The sequence below is a fragment of the Urocitellus parryii genome, chromosome Y (assembly GCF_045843805.1).
Source record: "Urocitellus parryii isolate mUroPar1 chromosome Y, mUroPar1.hap1, whole genome shotgun sequence".
NCBI classification, from domain to species: domain Eukaryota; kingdom Metazoa; phylum Chordata; class Mammalia; order Rodentia; family Sciuridae; genus Urocitellus; species Urocitellus parryii.
In genome coordinates, this window is record NC_135548.1 from 60,477,624 (window position 1) to 60,491,815 (window position 14,192).

A 14,192-nucleotide genomic window follows, 5' to 3' on the forward strand; every position below is an offset into this window, starting at 1 on the left:
CCAGGTGTAAGAACCACGGGACACCCCTGCTCCCAGGCTTACCAGAACACTCTTGGCCATCTCTGGACTTTGTGTTTCTAAGTGGACACGAATTAAGCAGGTGTCTCCCACCTGCTTGTGGGAAAGCGGGCTGGAGGACTTGAAGGTTGATTCTGAGAACTGTGGGGGATGGAACATCAGCAAACCCAGAAACAGAAAGCCACCCCAGACTGTCAGTTGGCTCTATGGGCTTCCAGCAAATATGTCCAGGTGCTGAGGCTTCTTATTTCCTCAGGTCGGAGTGGAATGGCAGCACATGCACAGCTTGAATAAGGTAGGTGTTTACCTCCTTTCCCTTGACCTGGGGGCGTTTCCTCACCATGAAATATTGTATTCCCAGATTCATGGACAGACACACGAGTGAGTGGTCAGAGACCTTGATTTCTGCAGAGCGAAGTGGAGAGAATTGTTAGGTGGCACTCAAGGATTATACCACAAAACACCCACAACCCCTGAGAGTCTCCGCCAGGCCCATCACACTTTGGTATTTTGGGGCCAAGGCCCACTTTCTCTTGGCTGTCAGTTATCCTGAGCCCACTGTGGATCATGTCTCCCCACTGTCTGATTGTCCTACTTACTCTCATCCTCAGACATCATATACAGCAGCTCAAAGTTGTCCACATCTTCATGCTGCAACAAATTTTGGTCCAAGGCCCTGCGGATGAGGCTTGTCACCGTCTCCTGAAAGGTCACCTGGATCAGGGTGGGACAAATGTCATCAGAGAATGGCTTTTAGAAGAGCTACCCAGAAGACTGTGGTCAAACATTCAGGAGAAATCTCAGCTACATATACAAGGGCACAATCTTGTTATCCTGCTACCTGAGTGTGTCCTCCATATACCACCTGGGTTCTTGCAATGTGCTACTAGAACAATCCTGGTACAAATATCTGCCTGTACCTGCCATCTCCCCTCCCCCTGGGGAGCCACATTCCACTCATGTCAAAGGACCAAACTGCCTATGCACAGACACACTCTCATCTCACTGAGATGAGAGCAATGGGCCAGGGATCTGCGCACCAAGTGTGATCTGGGATGCAGGCTGCCTTTGTGGGTGGAAGAGGCAGATGCACTGAAAATTTGGGTCCTGACTGCCACGACACAAAACAGACTCAGATACAAGAGTGTGCACTTGAGTGCTTCATGATAGCTTTGAGAGGCCCTGGCCTCTGGAAGCTCGGTGCGGGTCTGGTTGTAATGATGTACTTGACTCAGCACTGGCAGTCACTGAACATGTCTCCTCTGCAGCTGGACACCTGCAGCATTAGCGTGTCTACTGCACATCCATAGAAATTCTGCCAAGAACCCCTTTAGCTCCGTATATACATACATGCAAAGCCTAACATTCCGAAGCTTTGGCATGACCCCCCAGGTGATCCCGACCCCAAATTCCTACACCTAGTCATGCTAAGGAGGATCTCTTCCCTGCCACCAGGAACACATCCCCTCCTACACATGTGACAAGTCACTGCCACCTCCTCTGCTCCAACTTCACTCATTGAGAATACCAAGTTCTAGGCACTGCAGCCTGCACCCTGGACATATCTCTGCCTTCATCTGTCCACAGCACTTCCGTCTGCACTTCTGGCCTGCAAAACCCACAATACACAGGCCCACTCACCACTGAAGCTGGGCATGCTGATGCTCTCCCTCCTCAGGTCAAGCCCTTAAGACGGACCTCTCTCTTCTTTATTTCCCACCATAGCCCTGGGGTTGGCTGTGTCTCCTGCCTTCCACTGTGTGGACACCCAGGAGGCAGCCCTGCTGTCGGGCTTACCGGGATGCGCTTTGTCTCCCTCAGGCTCTGTCCCTCTAGGAGGACGTGAACAACGCGGCTGTCTTCCACCTGCTCGCTGGAGTGAAGCAGTGAGGAGCTGCTACTCACAGCTGCTGGGGTCCTGGATGCCACTGCCACAGAAGGTTCCAAGAACTGTGGGGGATGACAACATCAGCAAAGCCCAGCAACTGCACCCCACCCAGCCTGGCAGTTGGCTCTGTGGGCATTCTACAACATCCATCCAGAACCTGAGGTTCTTGTCCCCTTGGAGGATGTGGAGTGGCACCAGGAGTAAAGACTGAAGAAGGTGGCTGTTTTGGGAACAAGAGATCCAGCACCTGCTGGGTGGGGATGAAATCCCAGGAGATTAACCCCATGTTGCTGCTGAAATGTAGGTTCCTCCCACAAATGACAGGCAGGAGCTCATTCCTAAGCTGGTCCTGCCTGTAAGGTTCAAGGCTCTGAACCCTGAAGGGCTCCTCCGTGTTCTGATCATTTTCACCCTGGGTTGGGACCAAGAATGGTGGGTTCAAAATGGAAATGGTGACAAACAGAAAAATGACTTGTGCCAATACACTAGAGTCAAAGCACAATGGGACAGTTCCCATCAGTACAAACACACACACACACACACACACACGCACACACACACACACACACACAGTCAGAATAGGAGTCCTGGGCCATTCATCAGGGATCAGACTAGAGGGCCTGCTGGGCTCACCTGCCCTGTGCTACTCACTGTTACTCTTGAGCTCCTCTGCGACAATCGCCAGAGGCTCTGGCGTCTAAGATGAAGCCTCACCCAGTGTATCCACAAAAGGGCTAGTTGGCCCCCCTGAGATTCCTGGGAGCCTGAGGCTCGGCATTGTCTGCAACCACAGGAGAACATCCTTCTCCCTCCAGTGGCTCCAACCAAGTGAGCTCGGATGGCTTGGTCAGTGAAGTGGGTGCCTGGATACCAGGGTTCCATGTTCTGTTTGATCCATTGTCAAGGCAATGATGTCATTTCCTGTGCCCATACCTGAGCCTCTTTTCACATAAGACCACTTTCAACAGCCCTATGGGCTGCCGATTTCTCCTCCATGCCTACCCATCTCAGGTGCGCAGGTGTTCACCAACAACTACCCAAACATCCCCACCAGCATCTGCCCTGCTTGGTGCCACTAGAGTTCCAGCTTGGAGCCTTCAAAAATGCATTCACAACCAGTCCTTCCCTCTCAGCAGCTTTTGGACCCTGGTCCCATCATTGTGCAACTCATGGTGTGCCCAGTCTTTTCTGGAAAGTAGGGTAGCATCTAATCTCTAGGGTTTATTGTGTCTATTGGCCCATAACACCCTCTGTTCTCTCTGAAACCAGAGATGGGACTCACAGGTGGCTAAAGCACAAATGTAGAGATGCGATAATCACAAGAAAGGGAGAGACAAAGAATGCACCCTAACTCAATCAGGCCTGTGTCCCACACAGGGACATGGCCAATGTCCGTCCCATCGTGGCTGCAGTTCCCTCTCTACACCATGGCAAGTTGGAGGGGACTGAGATGCAGAGGCTGCTCCCCTCTGCCATACAACTTCCCAAGGCTTCTCCTAAGATTTCAAAAGGGCCAAGTGTGTCTAGTGTTGGGGTCTCACAGAGACTCCGAGGTACCACAGCATCCTGCTGCCCAGAACCGGTTCACCCCTCACCTCAAGGGGGCTCAGCCTCTGGATTCATGGGAATTGAAGTGGGTACAGGTGATGGGATATCACCTCCAAAACTGAGTTATGCCAAGTCCATGACCCCTGTCTGCATCCCTGTCTCCAGCACCACTCCCCCCTCTCTCTTTCCTCCTCAGAGCAAACAAATCCATTTAGCAAGTGTGTCCTGTGATAAAGACATGACGGTCACCCATCCTCTCATTACAAAAACACTGAGGCTCAGCCAACATGGATCCTACAGGGAACACAGGCATAAACTCAGACTCCAATCCTCCCAGCCGAGCCTCAGTGGAGCCTGGACTCCCAGCCTCCTGAGTCAAGGAAACAGAGGTTCCTAGCCGAGCCACCTTGGATGCAGCCGCACACAAACTGAACTCATCAATGCCCCTTGCTCTCAGTTGTGAGTAAGAGGGGAAGTGGTGTTTCACAACCCTGGACATCAAGTGCAGTCTCCAGGCTTTGGGGTGTGCCCTGGCCTCTGTCTATCTGCCCAGGCTCTCCAATCCACACTGGCCTCTTACCCAACCTCCTCCTAGGGCCAAACTCAATCCTGCCTCTCAATTTCTGCTGCCTTCCCCAACACACTGCTCCCCAAAATGAGCAGGGCTGGCTCTCGGTTATCATGCTGGTGCCAGCAGCAATGCCACCCCACTGACATAATTCTGAGTCCCAACCTAGGCACTCCAGCTGTCTTTGCCACACCTGGCCTGTTTGGGCTCTGGCTCTTGCTCTTTTCTTTCATGTGCATGTGTTTTGAGGTTTTGAGTTTCTCCCACTGCAGAACTGCAGCTGTGGCAGGGTAGAGCTCATGAGGGTGACATTCTGAGCCACATCCAATCCCATCAGGACTGTTCACTGGGGTGACTGCTGGAACACAGTGATGAGTGAACACATGGGAGGTGGTTGGACCCACCTTGCCTCTGAGTGGCTTCCTTTCAGGACAGGAATGTAGGCATGGGAGCCCCTGGCGTGGGATGCTTTGCACAAGGCGTGACCATGGGCTCTCTTTCCTGGCAAAAATGGCTCCACTCAGCATGGAGAGCACTGTCATTCCTGGTGGCTAACAACAGCCCTGGACCCCAGAAAGGAACCCACACTCAAGATTAACGTCTGAGTGTGCGTGTCCTCGAGGAAATGAGGTCTCCTGATCCCAGGTGCAAAGGGGTAAGTCCTCTAACTCCAGGGGCCATGAAGGGACATCTGAGTTTCCCTTGTCCTTCTTTCCCTCTCTAACTAACCACAGTTAGGACCCTGGCCTCATTCCCCAGTGAGGATCATTAGGCTCCATAAAGGACAGTCTCTAAGATGCTCAGTGGACCAACACCCTCTGCACAACCCATAACCCTATTCACCCAAGAGGCAAGAGGATTTCTATTCAGGAAAACCAGGAAAGGGAGAGCCTTTCTCAAGGACACAAGGACATTAGTGAGTGAGGGAGTGATTAATGGATGGAGAACTATTTCCAACACCAACTTCCAGGAGCATATATGGCCCCCTGGAGAATTCTGCAGTGTGTTGGTGATTAAGGAGAACGTGTGAATTCAGGGGTCACTAGGTCCTCTCAGCCATAAGGAGGGAAACTGCCATAAAGGAACTAGGACAAGGGTGCGAGGAATGCTCACTGGTGGGAGATCGGAAGGAAGGAAAGTGTACTCATTAGAAAAGTGTCGCCTGAAAATTCTTAGCCAGCCAAAAGTCGTGCGAACTTGTGTGGGAAAAGAGTCTTTGCACAGTGATGAAGCTAAGAGCTCACATGATGGAACACAGCATCAACTGGGACCAAATCCAATATCTGATATTCTTGTAGGAAGAGGAGAGTCTGGACCCAGATACCAGGGAGACTGGGGGATACCGGATATGTGAGGTTGGAGCCAGGGCGGGATGCCCATATGGGAACCACAGATCGTGGGCAGCAATAGGAGAGTGGGCAAGGGCTGGGAGAGTTGGGGAGACAGTCCCCTTGAAACCTGGGAGGGGTTATGGCACTGGGACAGCCCAACACCTACTGTGTTGAGCCTCTGGAGCTCAACGGAAGACACTTCCTCTGTTGTCGGCCACCCAGTTAACAGAGTTTGGTTGCAGCAGCCTAGGACCCAGCTGAAGGTCTGAGCATGTTGGCCATGCAGGTTGGATCTGGACCACAGACACCCTCATCAGAGATTGTAGGGTCTCAGCCCTGAGGCAAGACAGGCACTAAGTCAGGCCAGGTGGGGAAACGGATAGGCACACACTCTGGGGGCTGGTGCCTGTGTTACTGGGAGCACTTCTGATCGCAATTCCCTGATCTGCTGCCAACACAGGCTACAGAGGAGGGTACAGAAACACAGACCACGGATCTGCCCCACTCAGTGGGCCCAGGCCAACACCACACCCAGCAGCCTCGTGCCATACCCAATGAGTCTCGAAGCGGCCCCCTCTTCCCATCCTGAGAGCTCTTCCCTTCCTCATGTGCCAATAGCTCCCTACTGTCACTGGCAATATCTACTCTGTGAGATGTCAACATCCGTGGGTACTGTTCTCTCATCCCAGGACAGTGTGGTCCCACACACCCTGGTGAAATGGGCCACCTGGAGGCTGGACCTGGAGGTTGTTGAGGCTGAATGGCAGCGGTGGTCCTCTGGCACTTAATATTATTTAAGTTAAAAAAAAAAAACAAAAACAAAAACAAAAAACGGGTCTTGGTGCTCAAAAATGTTTGATTTGCATATTCTCATCCCCTAACCCCAATATTTTCATTATTTCCTCACATATGAAATCTTACTAGCATAAAGGTAATTTCGTATTAAACAAAGTGGATTGAAATAACATTGGTAAAAATAATCAATCACCATACTTTCAATTTTTGTTCTGCTTTCCTATTAGAAACCACTTGGATACAAGAGAACAGAGGACAGACTCATGGAAATGCTTGAAATGACAAGAAGCTCCCACTCAAGCTCAGCATTCAGTCCTGGACAGGGTAAGACCAGGCCACTTTGACATCTGTGCCAAAGAGTCTACCAGACAGAATCCTCTGACTGATCCCTGACTGAGCCATAGGAACTGGCTAGAAAAGCCTTCACATCCTCAATACATTCTTCACGTCAGAATACTTGACAACCATTGATATCCATCTCTCGTTAACTTGCTCCCCAGCCAACCATTCTTCAACAAATTCAAAGGAGTAACTCATGCAAGCACACAGAAAGGGGTGTTCACTACACACATCCATGTGCGAAAAAGACAACTGGTATTTCTTGTTTGGGCTATTTCAAATGAAATCCCTTCTGCATGACCTCCACAAACCAAAGGAAAATATTTGTGAAATTCCCACGTAGAAGACAAGATACACTTGCCAAGGAGGCAGTGGCAAGAATTTTGACACTCCAAATGTAGAGTGTGTGTTTAGGAAGCAGTCACAGTTTCCATGAGAGAGTCCCATGAAATCAATTAGGAAGATCCATGCTCTAGCCCTACCATGCAAGTGATGTGACTTGAAAGAGTCACTTAGTCTTAGTAACCATCATCACTAACAACTAAGTCAATGAATAAAGGTCCTCAGGTGCCAAGCTACAAAATGTGGGATGAGCATGGATGAGGATGGGTGGGAGAAGTCTCCAACTCTAACACAATTAGGGAAGGATGTGCTGACCTCAAGTGGCTGGGGGGCTGGGATCCTGCCACAGAGGGGGATTCCAAACCTCACATTCCCTGACCCAGGCCAGAAGACCAGGTAGAGTCCAAGGACCCTGGGGTGGCCCAATGGCAATAAAGGTCAAAAGGAACTAGGGATCTGCCTGGTCCCTCAATCCCCTACTCTGAGCAGGGCTGCATGACGAGGCCAGAGGCCATCCACAGCAATCTGCCTTTACAGGAAAACAGGGACTGCAGGCTGCCTCTGGCTCACTGAATCAGGGTGGTGTTTTCATAAAGCAAGACCACTTCCTCACATTTGACCAGCAGCTCATGTGTTGACAGCACAATGACTGACTTGACTCAGGCCCTGATGAATGAAATAGAAAATTCATAGCAAACCCATCTTTAGCTCTTCCACATCATCAGGGGCTCTGATTCAATTCCGTCCAGAAAGGTGTCTGAAATGATTTCTAAACATGCTGGGGACTCACCTCTGTGTGGAACTTTTCAGGAAAAAGGGGATCAAATCTCATGAAGCAACTCTTCTCTCTTCTAGCCCATGGGCAATGCAAGGAACCTGCATGATACCAGAGGCTCACTTCTCTCTTCTCGTGTCTTCTGGAAAGGATTCGTTAATGCTTCCTGCAAGGTGAAGCAGAAGCCTGCATCCCCAGCTGCACAGAAGTGTTTTAGGGCAGTGTCTCCCTTAAAACCCCCCAAAAAAAAAAAACAGGTCATTCAACAGGCACATGGATTCGAGTACATGTTCAATGATCCCTCCTCCCTGGAGCCTTCCACATGCCCATCTTCCACATTCACAGAGCAATGCTTGGCCATTCTCAAGACCAGGAGACCATGATGCTCATCACCAGGAAGTCAATAAGGAACATGAAGAGAGCAGCATGGATTGCAGAAGGTGGCACATCAAGGATCTTCAGCTCTGCTGCTAGAACACAAGAGCTTAACTTCAGTATTGACTTTTTGCCAACTACCAAGTACGATAGCAGTGTCAAGCCCAATATGCAGATATGCAAGTAGTAGGTGACACCCCGCATCCATTCACAAAAGTGGGCAACATCTGCATCAGAACAAGGAAGTATCTTACCCTTACTCATAAAAATCATCAGAAACAAAATAAAATGGATGCAAGACTTCTCATTTCACTATTAGGTAGCTGTTGGAATTCCCTATTAAATAATACCTCCTCCAAAATAAAAAGTATCTCAGACATGTGTCAACTATTCAATGGATGACATTTTAAAAACTATGGACTTTACTTAATATTTATGTATGCTATATCCCTGCCTAAGGCTCTATGAGAAAGGAGCACATAGAATTGAATCTTTGAAAATCTCACATTTGCTGATAAATATTACTGCTGATCTCAGGCATGGCGAAGTGAAAAGTGGGACTTTGGATATTCCAAGAATGCTATGTTGTGGGATTGGTGTCCCTGATTCATACATAGCATATGGTTTCTATGAAATCCAGTGAGGGAGCAGGAGTAACGAAGCTGATTGCACAGATGACCTCAGGGAATACTGACAGATAGGCCAAATGAAAAATATGCTCCAGCTAACCATTGGTATTTGGGCTTCTGATCCCAGTCCTGTTTTTAAAAAAGGTGCAGACAGGCAGTGTTCATTAAAAACTGTCTACCATGTAAAAGTGGGTAATTTAAATGGCATCTAGTTACACATCTGATAGAATGGTCTGGCAACATATGAATTTCATTCTAACAACAACAACAACAACAACAAAACATAGAAAATGAGACATAAAGATAAAACCTTGTCTTCACCAGGATGCCTAAAAATAGGTTTTATTTGGCTCATGCCAATAAATATCTTTCAATAGAAGTTCTGATTTCTGAATGAATCCATTCAACTTCATACTGCACAGATCACAAGGTTTTCTTTACAGAATATTCTCTTCTTCTTCTTAAAGCCTCACATAGAAAATGTCTCACAGGACATAGGAGGGGAATGACCCAAAGGATGAGAGAATGGCTGGAACCGTTCTCAAATGTGCCCATGTAGCCTAAAGTTTGAAGGCATCTAATTGTACTCTAAAACAATTATGAACCTATTCGATCCATTATTAATAAATATCACCACTTTACCACTTGAACCAAATCACAGAAAATTGGAAACAGATGATCATTGGCTTTGATACCTTTACTTCTGTTTCATTACTCAGAGTCGATCAACTCTATACTTCAAGTGACACAGATTTATTACAGAATGCCTAAGATCCTAAGGATCTATTTTAGCTCAGCCCATGGTATTCCTTCATTATTTTATTATTTTGTAAGTAATAAAATATAACTTCATGTTGGATGATATATTCAAGCCATGAATATATCATCCAACATTGTTCTTCCCAAAATATTAGCCCAATTTCTGCGCGCGCTCACTTACTGTTCAGGAATTTTACTAATTGTTTGAAGGTTCTAGAGGACCTGTTAGACTCCTAATGGACAAACCATACAACATACTCCAGAGAACGGACGAGTGCCATAAGAAGAAAATAAGGTCAGCCTACAGCAATGGGCAGCTGCCTGCCCTCGGCTGGGAGGAGCCCTGGCCATGGCACCAGGGCTGCTGGGCAGCAGAAGCCTCCACAGCCCTGCAGGGAGCCTGGAGCACAGCTCTGCCTAACCATGCTCAGCCCTGGACAGATGCACATGAGTTCCCATCACAGGCTCGAGTGTGACAGTCCCAGGTGCATGCCTGTCATGCCAGCCACCAGGGAGGCTGAGGCAAGAGGAACGTTTGAGCTCAGCCTTGGCAACTTAGACCCCGAGGCAAAGGGGAAATACTTTTACAGGGGTCTCTGAGGGTGTAGCTCAGGTAGGTCACTTGCCTCACAGGCTCAAGGCCCTGGGTTCAATCCCCAGAACCCACGTAGACACAAAAAGTGAACTTGGAATATTGTTTAAAATGATGGGTCAGGTACACACAAGGACTTCAATATGACCTCTCAGAGGAGCTCAATTTGAGATCAGACTGAACAAAAGACCACCTGGACCATTGACTCAGTGTCTGAAACCCTCTGTGAGCATGAGAAGCACTGCTGGCAAAACACCAGAGGGCCAAAGCACTTGTGCCCCCTGCAGGGGCGTCTCTTGTCTACCGCCAAAGACTGTTCCCCTCCTGGGGCAGCTGAGAGCAAGCTGGGCCTTGGAGCAAGGACTAGTGCTTTAGATATAGACTATGCAAGCAAGGGGCAATGTCTTTAATAAAACTAAAATTAAAAAGTCACATTGAAAAAATTTTAAAAAGAAGAAAATAAGGTCAAGTAGAGGAAGCCCATTTTCACAGGAAAAAATCCCCCAGTGAAAAGCATCAGAATAGATACCAAGAAAAATACCAACAAAAACAGTGTGCTCCCACTATGTATCTACTCAACCTGCAAAAGTTAGAAAGCTAGATAATACAATCCTGGCCACAGGTAGAGCTATGCAGAAGAGCCACCTGGCAGTGCTTAGTCAAAGAAGTAAACATGCACACTTTGACCTAGAAATTCCACCTGTGTGTAAACCAGGCGGTGCTTAAGCAGTTTCACAAGGGTACATGCACAGGGAAATTTATCCTCAGGTTCTTATAGAGTTGTCTGTGCTTACAGGGAGTTGATGGTTGTCAAGATGCCCACAGCTGTGAAAGTCAAAAGCTAAAAAAATAATAGATGCCAACCTGGATATATTAATAATCCCGTATCTATGATCACCTTCATAAGGTAGCTTCCCAACTTCTGTGTGGAAGTGAGTTTCTCCTTGGCCCTTACACTGTTGTGGAGACCACTAGGAGTTCAGCTTTGTGCAGGATCATCTGACCTGGACTTTTGGCAAGACCTGTACAGCCCTCACACATGCTCAGATGCTACAGGACTTTTCAGACCAGTCCAGACAACAGTAGGCATCCATTCATTGTCTGCACTCTACAGATTCCTAGATGCACGACATTCATTACCATCAAATGCAGAATTTTCATCAAAAACTAATATATATATCATTCCAATCTGAATCAAGAAAATCGGAAATATCCCCAAATCCAAAGAGTGGATCCCCATTGTGATGCTACAAGTTGAAAATTCCACAGCTGACCTCATGGGATGGTTCACAGTCAAAAGACAGCTGCATGAAAAATATTACATGACCTTCCTGCTATGTGAAAAGTGGCATGTGAAGTACACATGCATGTCTTCCTCAGACATGGGTTCATTTGCAAGACACCTTGTGCAATTGAAAATACTCCAAAAGGGGAGAAATCAGAACCATGTCTCCAAAGTATTTCAGCAGAGACCAACTCCATCTGTCTATCTATCTCTCAGTGAGTGTGTGTGCTCTTGTGTGTGTTTGTGTGTCTTTGTTTGTGTTTGTACCATCATAGCTGATACTTCATTGCCCCCATTGGAAAACTGACTCAGATAATGCCATCTGCCAAACTCCTAAAAACCAAAGTTCTTGCTGATAGAATGAAACATTCCTTCCTGTTGGTTTGGATGTGTCCTTTAGGAATCACTGCTACATTTAGTATACTCAAATCATCACAGTAGATCAGGTAACAAAAACATATATATTTTAAAATAATAATAATATATTAATGGAAACAACAAATACAGGATAGAGTAACAACTGTGTTACTAAACAAGGTCAAGGACAATGGCAAACTATAGATTCAAACTTTGAAGAAAATAGTAATCAATGTAAATATTCCTGGGCTGCCTCAGCCCCGCCCAGGCACACAGCAACAGAATGGTTTTGCAAGCATCCTCAGGAGGGCAGGAGCCTTCTTTGCAGGACGAGAGGGAGGTTGAGGCTCGATCCACCCATCATTCTTTTGGGAGAGGCTCCTTTTCCTCAGCACAAAGTTGGATTTTTTGTGAGGATTCTTGGCATAAAATACGTTGGCCTCTGCTGGAATCCTCAGCTCTGGGGAGAGAGGGGTGTACAAAAAGAAGGTGGCACTCAGGAGGTGCTCCCTAGGACACGCCAACATCTGAGAGCCTGTGCCAGAAAAGGCCAGAGCCACACACCTGAGAGCTCTCCAATTCAGCACCAATACCAACAAAGACAGCCTCCACAGTCCTCCCTGAGGAAGAACTAGGCAGAGCACTTCAACAGACCTAATGTCTGTTCCTACCGAAGGCTTTGGACTCCAGAATATCTCAGGTCCTCTTGCATCTGCCAAAGCACACCACTAGGGTTTGCATCTGAAATCTCCCACAAAAGGCTCCTGTGCCGAAGATTCAGTCCCCACATGAGCCATCTTCATAGGTGGGTTTGGAGGGAAGCATTGGATGGTGAGTGCTCTGATGTCAACATGAAATTCTCATTCAAGATTAATACACTACTGGGGGGTGGGAGGGACTGGAAGAAAGGTTGAGCATGGTTGGAGTAAGACCTAAACAGGGTTGTGCCCTGGGCAACAGTACCTTGTTCCTGTTGGCTCCACTGAATCCTCATTCTCCAAGGAGAGGTCCTCCCTCTCCATCTTTCTCTCTCTCCCTCTCTGCCAGCCTCGTTCTCTCTCTCCCAGTCTATGCCTTTGTGGCAAGGGCTGAGGAGCTCTCCACTGCCACACACTAGAGCTTTATGGACAGCCTCAGTGCACAACCAAAGAGAAAGCTATGAAACCCAGAGAAAAAAGGCCTAGGATTCCTCCTCTGAGTTATTTTCCTCAAGTATGGCCACAGTGAGGACAGGCTGACCAGCACGGATACCACGTTAGAGCCATGCTTCTGCGTTGGTGGAGCCCGCCTCCATGTGAACCAGGCTTCTGAGAATGGAGGCCACATTCCAAATACTGCCCTACTGAGAACAATGGTTCCAAAGACCAGCAAAGGGACTGCTTCCCTCCAACATGGCGTATGGCCCAGTGGTGCCATGACCCCGAGTGGGGGAATACAACAGCCGCTTCTCCTTCCTCTGAACATGTGTTTCCTGTCGCCCTCCTCTAACCTAGAGCCTGTTCTCCATCCCTTCTGGGTTGGATGTGGAGATCTCTGCTATGAATTTCTTAGGCTACCAAGGCCCCAGACAGACTTCCTCTTCCATAGACTCTACTAACCTAACAGTAGGTTAAGATAGGAGACAAGTGATCCTAGAACTCATAGGGATGGTGGTCTTCAGGGTACATAGGCTGGGATAATGGCTGCTGTGGTGTTTGGCTCACAAAAACCAACCAACCAACCAACGAAAAAGCGCTGGCATTATTATCAGATGAGCTCTGTGGCTACGTGCTCAGGAAGCCCTCATCTGACTTTAGTTAGGGATCACAACCTGGCTATTGTGATCACTCCTTGCCTAGTGGACTCAGGTGCGTAAGACCATGGAATTTATGCAAAAACAGATGATTCAGGCTGTCTCCCAGGCTGTGTTTTCTTCCCAATTTCATCCTGTTACTGCTTGCTAGAATCCTGGCAATGCTCTGCCCAGGCAGTGTTTTTTTGGTCACACAGAAGGCTTTCAATAGTACTGCTTCAGTCCACAAAATGCCAGTTCCCTCTTTAGCCCATGCATTCCCATGTTCCTTTGAAACCACTCCTATCCCAGACCATGAAAACATACTGCTCCTGGAGAGAGGCTTTCCTCCTCACTCCTCAAAGATGTCAGCTTTGGATGCCTGTTCATGTCCAGGGGAGGGCACCTGGTGGGGAGCCGCAATATCCACCGGGGTATACCATTGGACCTCAAGACCTTTCACCAGCAGAAGTGCAGTTGGCTTTGTGCACGAACCCAACACACCTGTTGGAGTGTTCTTGGGGGTCAGAGACTACTCTTTGTTGCTAAGAGTTGACCTGAGTCCACATCCTGACCCTTGCTCTCTGCTATCTGATTGTCTCACTTACTCTGACAGCGAGAGATGATTTGGCCCAGCTCATAATCCTCTGGATTCTCCTCAGTAAGGAAGTGTAGGTCGAGGGCGCTGCGGATGACGACAGGAGCCCTATCGTGGCAGGTCACCTGGAGCAGCATGGGAGACAGGCCTTCAGGAAATGGGCCTTGAAGTGACTACTCAAGGACAGTGGGCAGGGGCATTCTGGAGGCACCTCCACTCTAA